This window comes from Mustela nivalis (genome assembly GCF_964662115.1).
Source record: "Mustela nivalis genome assembly, chromosome: 5".
In the NCBI taxonomy this organism is placed as follows: Eukaryota; Metazoa; Chordata; class Mammalia; order Carnivora; family Mustelidae; genus Mustela; species Mustela nivalis.
The window spans coordinates 11455778-11466390 of NC_139024.1; the positions used below are offsets into that span (position 1 = coordinate 11455778).

A 10613-nucleotide genomic window follows, 5' to 3' on the forward strand; every position below is an offset into this window, starting at 1 on the left:
TAAGCTTCCTTATTCATGGAGTGGAATAACTGGCCTGAACAGTTTCTTGGCCATCAGGTACAGATATTCTTTTTATTTTTTATTTTTTTATTTTTTAAATTTCTTTTCAGTGTACCAGAATTCATTGTTTATGCACCACACCCAGTGCTCCATGCAATACGTGCCCTCCATAATACCCACCACCAGGCTCACCCAACTTCCCACCCCCCACCCCTTCAAAACCCTCAGATTGTTTTTCAGAGTCCATAGTCTCTCATGGTTCATCGCCCCCCTCCAATTTCCCTCAACTCCCTTCTCCTCTCCATTCTTAACAGGATAAGCAATATCTGTTTTTCACATTATTTTCATGCACAAACACATTTTGCATTTTTGAGTCACTTGACTTCTGATCGTCGTTTTGTAACTATTTCAATGGGTTCTTGACCAAGCACAGGAGTGCTAGATTTTTTTTTTTTTATTTTTTACAAAATGCTCTCGTTTTATTTACCTTATTGTTAAATTTATTCATCATTTTATTATGAAGTGCTATAGCATGGTGTGTGTGTGTGTGTGTGTGTGTGTGTGTGTGTGTGTCTAGTACTCACAATTCATTTTTAAGATCTGAAATTTTAAGTCAACCCCTGACTCTGGAACTAGGATGGTGACATCAGGTGGTTTTGACATCCAGGTATGGACAGTAAACTTCCAATTTCTAGGTTAAACCAAGAAGGGTAGTAAACTTGGAAAAAAAAATGGATTGGACTTCATACCCAAATTACTGTATTTAATTTATTTGATGATGAAACAGGGTCTAAATTTATGATCCAAACTCAACTTGAGAATTCCGTCACATGAGGATTAAGAAACTGTTGCTGATGTATTTGCCATTTTCTGGTCTAAACCAATACCTAGGCCTACTCTCGCAGGTGCTTAGGTAAACTTGAGTTATCGGTGTTGCTTGCCTGGAGAATGTCTACATTACTTCAGTGCCTTGAATAGCCACGAATAGCTCTCTATCATTTCCTGAATTAAAAGTCACGTACTATTTTATGGCCGCCCACCAGAGTCCAGGGTCTTCCTGAAATGACTCTAGCTTCAGCATCGGCAAACTACAGGTAGATGAAAGGTCAGAGTTTAGCTCATTAAACCTTTCCAAGTTTAGATGAATTCCTCCCACTTTTCTGGGGTTCCCTTTAATAATTCAATTCTTATGTGCCCCACAGGAAGTGCCTTCCAGAATCCTATTATAGCATTTTTATAACATCAAAAAGTTTTTATATACAAGTATAATTTCTATCAAGGGGGAAAAAGCCATCAAGTTTCTTGGAAATTTTATTGAGAGTTCTAGTTATTATAGCAATAATTTTTAGATACAATAACCTTTATTAACAGATTTTTGTTATATTTACAGAGCCATCTTAATAGTAATAAAAATGTATTTTAAAATTTAGATTACAGTAAATGAATTCACTTCTCTGAGCTGAGATAATTTGTTTAGCCAAATAGATACTTAGTTGTGTCTTATAATTCATCACTTCTTCATCAGCCTCATTATCCCAGAGCTAATTCTTCCATCAGGGAGGCTCTTAGTGGGCGTACTGGGATGGAGGTGGGGAAGAGAAATAAACCATATGTGTTAAACAAAGAATCATACCATCCTCTAACACTATCAGGAACCTCTTTCAGACCTGAACTGTTGAGCACTGAATAAATACATACAAAACAAAATTTCATATATGCGAACCTGATATATAATGCATTTTTGAGGAATCATTGTATTTGCTCTGAAAAGCATGGGTGCATCCAGTTTCTAAAGTAACAAAGCTAAGTCTATCCAACACTAAGTAAGGACCTCGCTGGTGACTATCTGCACTATTTGGGCAGTTTTGATTATCAAACTTGACTACCAGGACCGCAGACAGAAATGGCTGTCCACACAACTCGAATTAACCAAATCATCTTGTAGACTACTTGACTGAGTGTTTTGCAAAAGCAACATCCAAGAACAATGATAAAGGGCAACATAATGCAACAGCAAGTGCTTAATCTCTGACCCTAATTTCTATAATCTTAAAACTGGGTTAATACCATCTTGTGGGGTTATTAAACAATATTTTTGTATCATTTTGGCTTGCAGTAAGCACTCATTGAATGTTTGCCAAATAAATGACCCCATCATGCTTCAAAGTACATTCTTGAAATTCCCTGTGGAAACCTGAATGTTGGGGCTCAGGGAGGCCAATATATTAAGTCATTGACACAAACTAGTTTGTCCAAATTAGGTAGCCCATTAAATTGGCTGGGCAAGCTGTGGGTATTATGATCTATCTAAGAATCTCTGAGGTTGCTGAGAAGAGGTGTTTGCTATGAGTAGCCCTTCAACTGGGATAAGTAAAGAGAAGGGATATGGAGAATGGAGAAAGAGCAAGTTTAAAAAGAATTGAGAGGTGGAGTCCAAACTTCGTCCAGATAATTTGGTCTATGGCATGAGCAACACAAAACATTCTCTCAAGTGTCTTGATTAGAAACATTTACAATCCAAGGGAAAACACAGTCGTCCTATGCACAACTGTGAGCCTCGTGGGCTTTCATCTGTCGGATAGGAAAATTGCCTTACAATATGTTTCATACCTTTAGAGTTAATAGAGAGTTCATAGCCAGGTTGCCTTCTTTAAGTTGTATTAGAATTATTTTAAAATATATTTTATTGTTGTATATAGTGGAAACTTCTGCTTTGTTTAAATACTCAGTTGACTCCTCATGATTTAGAATAAGAAAAAAAAAAATGCCTTTACTCGGACTTCAGTCCTGTACTTTCCCCTGGACTAACAAGGAGAAGATGGCTGGAAAGTAAGGCTGGGCCAGTCCGTTATGAAGGAGGAAGCATCTACATCACATGTCAGCGACAAGTGTATGCCGCCCACATAAATCCCTCTAATATTTTGTGTTGTGTATCAAAAAATATCAGGCCAATTACTTTACCCTTATGAAGCTGTTCATTTTCCACATCTCCTCGGTTCTGTGGGATGAGATGGGGCTGCATCTTTAATTCCAGGTTAAGCTTATTGGTATAAATTAGATAAACATTTGGGGTCCCGTGGCCAATTACCTGCCATAAGGAGCGATTAATCCTATCATAGTTCTTTCCATTGCACCATTCTCTTGACTGCCTTTCATCTCACGGTGTGTTTTATTTAAAAAAAAAAAAAAAGGTTCGTATTTGTATTTGTTTTATAGTTAAGAAAAAAAGAAGCTCTAGTTGTCTCTGTCACCTAGGCATCTCCCTAGCCTGACTGTGATTGTGAGTCCAACATGCCCTCTTGAGCAATGAAAACCACACCAAGTAATGGAGACAATGTGACCTGCAGTGACTCCCAGGAAGTGTCACGTAACTATAAACAGCCCTTACCGAACCTTTGTTTTTGCACAGCATCCAGAGTCAAGAGCACACGGAGGATAACAGAGCTAATGAGTGTCAACGTCAACAGCCCTGAAATAAACTAAACACCTCATTCTCCCAACAGTGTGGTCTTAGCACAATTGGGCTATATTTTATTCTCCAGAATTTAAAGTTTTGTTTTAAATTCTGCACATCACAGCCATACTAAATATCCCCTTAGACAAGACGCAGCGCTGCTGAGTAAGCCCCCTGCAAATCAGCAATGCTTTTTCATAAGACCAACATCCATAATTTATATCTGCATACAATTAGCCTGTTTACATTTATACATTTTCTGCTTCCTTTTATGTGAAATATTCCACAGGATACTTGGTAATGCATTCAGAATAACCTTTTTAAAATAAAGACTCCAGGACCAAACAGTTTATAAAATCCAATACCTAATAAATACTTTATATGAATAAAAAAGTGTTTTCTTAATCAGAAACAGTATATTTGTATTTGAGCTAGCCTTTCTTGCCTCCCAGGCCAATGGCCTGGCACCATATGGATCTTTATTTTTTAATGTATTCAGGAAAAAAAAATACTACTGCACTCCTTGATGGTTTCATTTGCACACAAATATCACATCCTTTCTCTTCTCCATTATTAGATCACTATCAGGATAATTTTTACAACTTTGGCCAAGTCAATCCCTTATACTGGCATGACGATGAGAGAAAAAATTCAGCCAGTTATCCGAAATTTAGTATACATGATTCCAAATTCTGAATTTCCTCAGTATATTTTGCTTGAAAAATGGATTTCACTATTGGAAAATGTATGCAGAAGAGAGGGAATTTCATATAATCATGTACATTTGGCATTTGTACATTTGTAGTAGTCTCGATGGCTAGAAATTTGTCCATGTGGGTGTCCAGTGGGTGGGCTAATAAGCAAGACCTTCTAGCAAAAACTTCAATGGTATCATCCCTTCTTTTTGCTGGGCAACTAGTATGTATGGTATGGGCCTGAGATGAAAGGAGCCACCTGAAGCAGAGGCCAGGATCTGTAGCAGATCCCATGCCCTTTTTGGGGTAGAGTTAGACCCTACCAAAGAAAAGCCTGGCCCAGAGTTGAGCTTGACAATGTTGAATCCTACCTGAGCCCTGTGATCAGTAAAGGTTAAAGGAATCCCTCCTCTTCTTTGTTCTGGGAAACAGCTTACTGAAAAGAGGCACCCTTCCCCATAGGACTCAGATAATCCTCACAGATGCCTGACCCCTTGTTTATCCATAATGAGGCTAGGCAGGTACTCAGAATTCCCTTTCTTTACCTCATAAGTGATCAGCTGAACTGTTAATCGTTCTAAACGGAATAGTAACTGGCCAACCTTTGGGAAAATGTCTTTCCTTTACCCCAATGCCTGAATGTTAGCCCAGCTGCAGTGGGATCCAGCAGAAAACCCCTCCAAGGAAAGGTGGCCTTGGGGTGAAACATTCTCTCTACTATCCTGTCACATCACCCTATCCCTCACGCCACTTGCCACTCTCAATTCTTTCTAGCTTTGTCTAGCCCTCTCTGTAAAAGAAAATCCTTTTATCCAACTCATGAGACATTTGCCGACATTAGATCATGGCATTCACCCTGTTAAAATAATCTCCCTCTCCCTATCGCTAGAGTCCCCTTCCCTATGACACTAATCCCCCTCCCTGTTGCAAAGTCACCTTCCTTTTCCTTGCAATAATCCTTTTGAATAAAAGTCTCTCCTTACTAGGTTCAGATTTGTGGGGGGTTGTTTCTTTGTTTGTTTGCTTTTTGACAAGATCCTACTTTCCTAAACACTGAACTAGGGAGGACCTTGAAGAAAAATATTGTTTTTGTAAGAAGGAGAACCTTGGGTTTTCAAGTGGTGCATTTACACATATTTAGAGTTTCTTTACAAATAGATGAGATTCTCAGAATCAAGAGCTGGTGCTAACTTCTTGATGAATTGACTCTGTCAGCCCTTGCCTTTCTCAAACTTCAGCTGTAGTGGCTGGTGTCCTTTCCCTAGAGGTCAGGCTTTGCTGGTCCCTGAGCCATCTAGAATGGAGCAGGATGCAGACTGAGACACTCAGCTCCTCCATGTGAAGTGCAAAGTTAGTCTTGCCATCTGGAATTAAGCTCAGCATTATAGAGCTGGTGTAGGGCAGACCTTGAATTTCTCCTTGATACTTATGTGTCTCCTTTAAATTGTGGCCTGCCGCTAGACTGTGTCATATTAATCCAGGTGGAAATACAAGTTCCAAGATTGATGACTTGTTATGAGATCAGCTTTCATCTTGTAACATCCTACCTAGGTCCCAGCCTAGGTAGGGACATAACCATCACCTGTGCAATTTTGAGCATCTTGGGTTGTCAAAATTATATCATTAGTTTCTGTTCCTGTCCACATCAAGCCTGAGCTCCCTAAGTGCCTTGGGACAAATCCATTGACTTCTGGTAGACAGATCCAGAAACAGGCCCATTTCCCAGACCCCTGTCCCTTCCAATTCAGGGTTTTCAGTCATCCTTGAATCATGTAACATGATTTAAGAACTTCCAGATTAATGGTACATACTGTACCTTACTTACCAACACTAACCCTTAATATCAGGTCAGTTCCATTGCTAACAGGTTGTCATTCCATGTCCAAGTGAAACATGAATTTTTACAGAGCTGTTGCACAAAAGCCTTAGTTGACCATGGCCATTGACAAAACCGAGGAGAGAAAAAGGAGCTCTCTAATAAAAGAATAATAACGGTATGCAAGTGAGTTTTGAAAACTTGATATCAAGAAAATATACACATATACAAATAGACATTAAAGAAGTCATTGGAAGCCTTAACTGGAAATATCTCCTAGAATTTTCATTAATTAACTCATTTACTTACTTATTCAAATAATTACTCTAAAGGGCTCTGTAGAGGCTAGGTACTGTGCCAATAACTTATAACTCAACAGTGAACACAGTAGACCAAATACTTGCCCTCACAGAGTTTGAACAGAAAGGATTTAAAGCGAGTTTTAAATAGGAATCAACATATAGAGATTCAATATGCACAGAGATTATAAGGTGAGTTGTATCTGTCTGTGCAAGGAATAATAGTTACAACCATAATAGGATAGAACGTGTGATTAGTCAACAGGCTTCCATCTGCTGAAGAGCTCTCGGGCTTTTTCTTCCTCGTCAGTAAACCCATGCATCTCTGCATTTTCTTCTTTTAATCTAAAATCTGGAACTCTCTTCTTTTTAATTTGAGGAGAGGGGTATTGATGCCAACACTCAATATTAGAAAAACGAATGAGTGGGCATGCATGACACATCATTGAAGGAACACAAACCTTTTTCTTGAACACAGTGTTGGTTTCAGTGTATAATATATGTCAGTAGGAAGGCACTTTAAATTCTTTGACATGTATTGGAGAGTTTCCCTTCTGGAAGTTAGAGATCTCATTTTGAGAATGTCAATGAGGTATAAAATTCTGCATAAATAAATATAGTTACAATTGATTACATTTTTCATTGGGAAGAATAAGCTACAGAGAGATGGTTTCACTTCTTTTTCAGAATGAAAAATGTGTACATAAAGGAATCAAAAAGATTCTGTTGCACTACCCTGAAGACAAGGCTACTTTCATGCTTGTTTATTTGTTGTTTGTTTGTTTACATATCCTCAGACTATTCTAGGAAGGATTTAAGGCAGCTGCTTCTCATTTCATAGCTTTCAACATACACATACTTTATTTGTTTTGTGATCAGTAATTAAAATTATTATATTCCAGACTATAGCATATGATTGTGTAGCCATTTTTAGTTCTGCTTTTTGAATTCATCAAAACTTAGACTGAGTATGTGTGTGTGTGATTCTTTATTCATACGCACAGCAACTGTATAAAGTCACTGTGTAAGAGCAGAAAGGAAAATCTGCAGAGATTAGAGAACCCTGAAACAGGAAAAAGAGGCATATTTTCAAGAGAAAACTAGAAATAAAATCTACTTGAAGCTCTAAAATACTGCTCCAAACCTAAACGTATCCAAATGTACCAGATACAAAATGAGCATAAATATTGATGCATCCTGATATTATCAGGATGTCCCTGCGGCAGAGGTGTCATTGAATGTTGGAGTGAAAGTATATCTGGACCGTCCCCCTAGATGCTGTAAATAAAAGTTTGCACACTACTTGAGAAGGTACGCAGATTCCTCAAATCTTCCCATGAATCAGAGATTAAGAGAAAATGACCTTGTGTCACTTCTGAACAAACAAGTAAGATGAAAATTGATTTGATTGATATCTACACATTTTTTTTGAATTCTTAATTTTTTATTTTTTATAAACATATATTTTTATCCCCAGGGGTACAGGTCTGTGAATCACCAGGTTTACACACTTCACAGCACACACATTTTAAGATAGTTCTGAAAAGGCCCCATTTTTTCCCTTAGAAAGAAATACAATTCTATGTCCTTCAAAGGGAGAAAAAGAATTTCAAAGTAGTTACGAATAGAAACTGTATGTTCTCCATATAGGTAGGTAAGTAGGTAGATAGGTAGACAGACAGATACCCTCTTTTTTTATATAGCTTATCATTATCTTCACAACAATCTAATTACAAGGTAAAATTATTTTGCTCATAATTTGTTTTCAATTTGAAGTCTTTCTCTACCAGAATATATGCTCCCCATAAGAAATTTTTTTCTTTTTTACTACCATGCCTAGAAGATAGTCTAGCACAAAGCACATATTTTAATAAATTTTTCTGAAATGAAACAAGTATGTATACTGAAGGGATGACATTGATTGTCTTTGAGTAAATGGGTGATAGATGATATCCTGTTTGGTGTATGTTTATTTTAGTGCTCTTTAAAATATATATATTTCGGGGCGCCTGGGTGGCTCAGTGGGTTAAAGCCTCTGCCTTTGGCTCAGGTCATGATCCCAGGATCCTGGGATCGAGCTCCACATCGGGCTCTCAGCTCAGCAGGGAGCATGCTTCTCTGCCTACTTGTGATCTCCATCTGTCAAATAAATAAATAAAATATTTTAAATAAAAAATATATTTCTTTGTGTTTCTTTGTGTTTTTTTATTTTTTTATAATGTGTATGTATTTCTTTTTAAAATATAAAAAAAAAAGGGATGTGAGGGTGATCTGGTGGAAACATCTGTCATCCCATTGATCGCCAGTGTTGATTTGGCTGAACTGGTTAGCTAGGCACTTGCCGCCTCCCTCCATCACTGTTCCATGTGTGTCCATGCAGAAACTGTTTGCTAGGTTCAAGAGGATGACCCTTCCCAGATAGAGGAGGACCTGTTCTTCGGTCAAGGGAAATGAGTGACTGCACTTCCTTGTTAGAACCTCCAAACAAGCTCTCAAGGTCCATTTGTAGAAGAATGTCCAATAGTCAAGCTTCTAAGACTCCAGACATATCCAAATGAGGAGCTGCATGTGGAAGTCTGCCTTTCTTTAAAACAAAAAATAAAGACTTCTGGCAGTGGTCGTTCGAGCAAACGAAGCAAGATGGGTCAGAGTCAGAGTGGTGGTCATGCCCCTGTAGGTGGCAAGAAGGATAACAAAGACAAGAAAAAGAAATATGAACCTCCTGCACCAACCAGAGTAGGGAAAAAGGAGAAGAAAACAAAGGAACCAGATGCTACCAGCAAGCTGCCACTGGTGACACATCACACTCAGTACCATTTAAAATTATTGAAGTTAGAATTGAAGACTATCTTCTCACAAAGGAAGAATTCATTAGAAATCAGGAACAAATGAAGCCTTTAGAAGAAAAGCAAGAGGAGGAAAGATTTAACAGTGGATGATCTGAGGGGGACCCCAAAGTCAATAGGAAACTTGGAAAAGATCCCTGTTGACAATCTTGTTATCCTGTCTACATCTGTGGGCTCAGAACACTGCATAAGTATTCTTTCCTTTGTAGACAAAGATCTACTGGAACCAGGCTGCTCCATCCTGATCAACCACAAGGTACATGCCATCCATGTGCTCATGCGTGACACAGATCCCTTGGTCACAGTGATGAAGGTAGAAAAGTAACTCCAAGAAACCTATGCTGATACTGGGCGGCTGGACAACCAAATCCAGGAAATTAAGGAATCTGCAGAGCTTCCTCTCACTCATCCTGAATATTATGAAGAGATGGTATAAAGCCCCCAGAAGGCATTATTCTCTATGATCCATCTGGCACAGGTAAAACTTTATTAGCCAATGCAGTAGCAAACCAATCCTCAGCCACCTTCTTGAGAGTGGTTGGCTCTGAACTTATTCAGAAGTTCCCAGGTCATGGGCCCAAACTAGTTCGGAAATTGTTTCCGAAGAACAATTGTGGAAGAACATGCACCATCCACCATGTTTATTGATGGAATTCATGCCACTGGAACAAAAAGATACAAGTCAAATTCTGGTGGTGAGAGAGAAATTTAGCAAACAATGTTGGAACTGCTGAGCCAATTGGATGGAGTTGATTTGAGGGATGATATGAAAGTTATCGCAGCCACAGACCAAACTGAGACTCTGGATCTGGCCCTTATCAGACCAGGTTGCATCAACAGGAAGCCTGAGTTCCCTCAGCCTGACAAAAAGACTAAGAAGTACATCTTTCAGATCCACACAAGCAAGGTGACGCTAGCTGATGACTTGATCATGACTAAAATGACTAAAGATGACCTCTTGGGTGCCAACATCAAGGCAATTTGTACAGAAACTGATGTGTTGGCCTTCAGAGAATGTAGAATGAAAGTAACGAATGAAGACTTCAAGAAATCCAAAGAAAATGCTCTTTATAAAAAGCAAAAAGGCATTCCTGAGGGACTGTTTCTCTGAGGGACCAGAGCTGCCTTCAAGAAAATGGTCGGGTTTGTCACAACGCCTTGAAGGGATGAGGTTGGGGAAGTTGCCCAGTGGAACCCATGTTCCAGTTGATTTTTCTTATTAACAAAACCTCCTGTGTACCTTTTTGAGTGCAATGTGGAGGACACCACCCAGCTGCCTGCATCTGTTTGTCACCTGCAGTGCTCTGTCCTCAGTAGAGAGTGCTCCTTCTCAAAAAACAAAAACAAACAAATAAATAAATAGCAAACAAATTAATCAATTTAATAAAAAAAAAAAAATCAGATCACTTAGAATTCCAAATACTGGAACACCTCTGTGGCTCAGTCAGTTAAGCTTCTGCCTTGGGCTCAGGTCATGAACCCAGGGTCCTGGGATCAAGTCCC

General features: G+C 38.8%; 1 pseudogene across 1 annotated transcript; it reads left to right on the forward strand.

Annotated features, from left to right (window-relative positions):
• Positions 1-8874: 8874 nt before the first annotated feature.
• Positions 8875-10221, forward strand: LOC309864688 (26S proteasome regulatory subunit 4 pseudogene; annotated as a pseudogene). The gene has a single exon. The product of its transcript is annotated as a 26S proteasome regulatory subunit 4 pseudogene (transcript).
• The last annotated feature ends 392 nt before the right edge of the window (positions 10222-10613 follow it).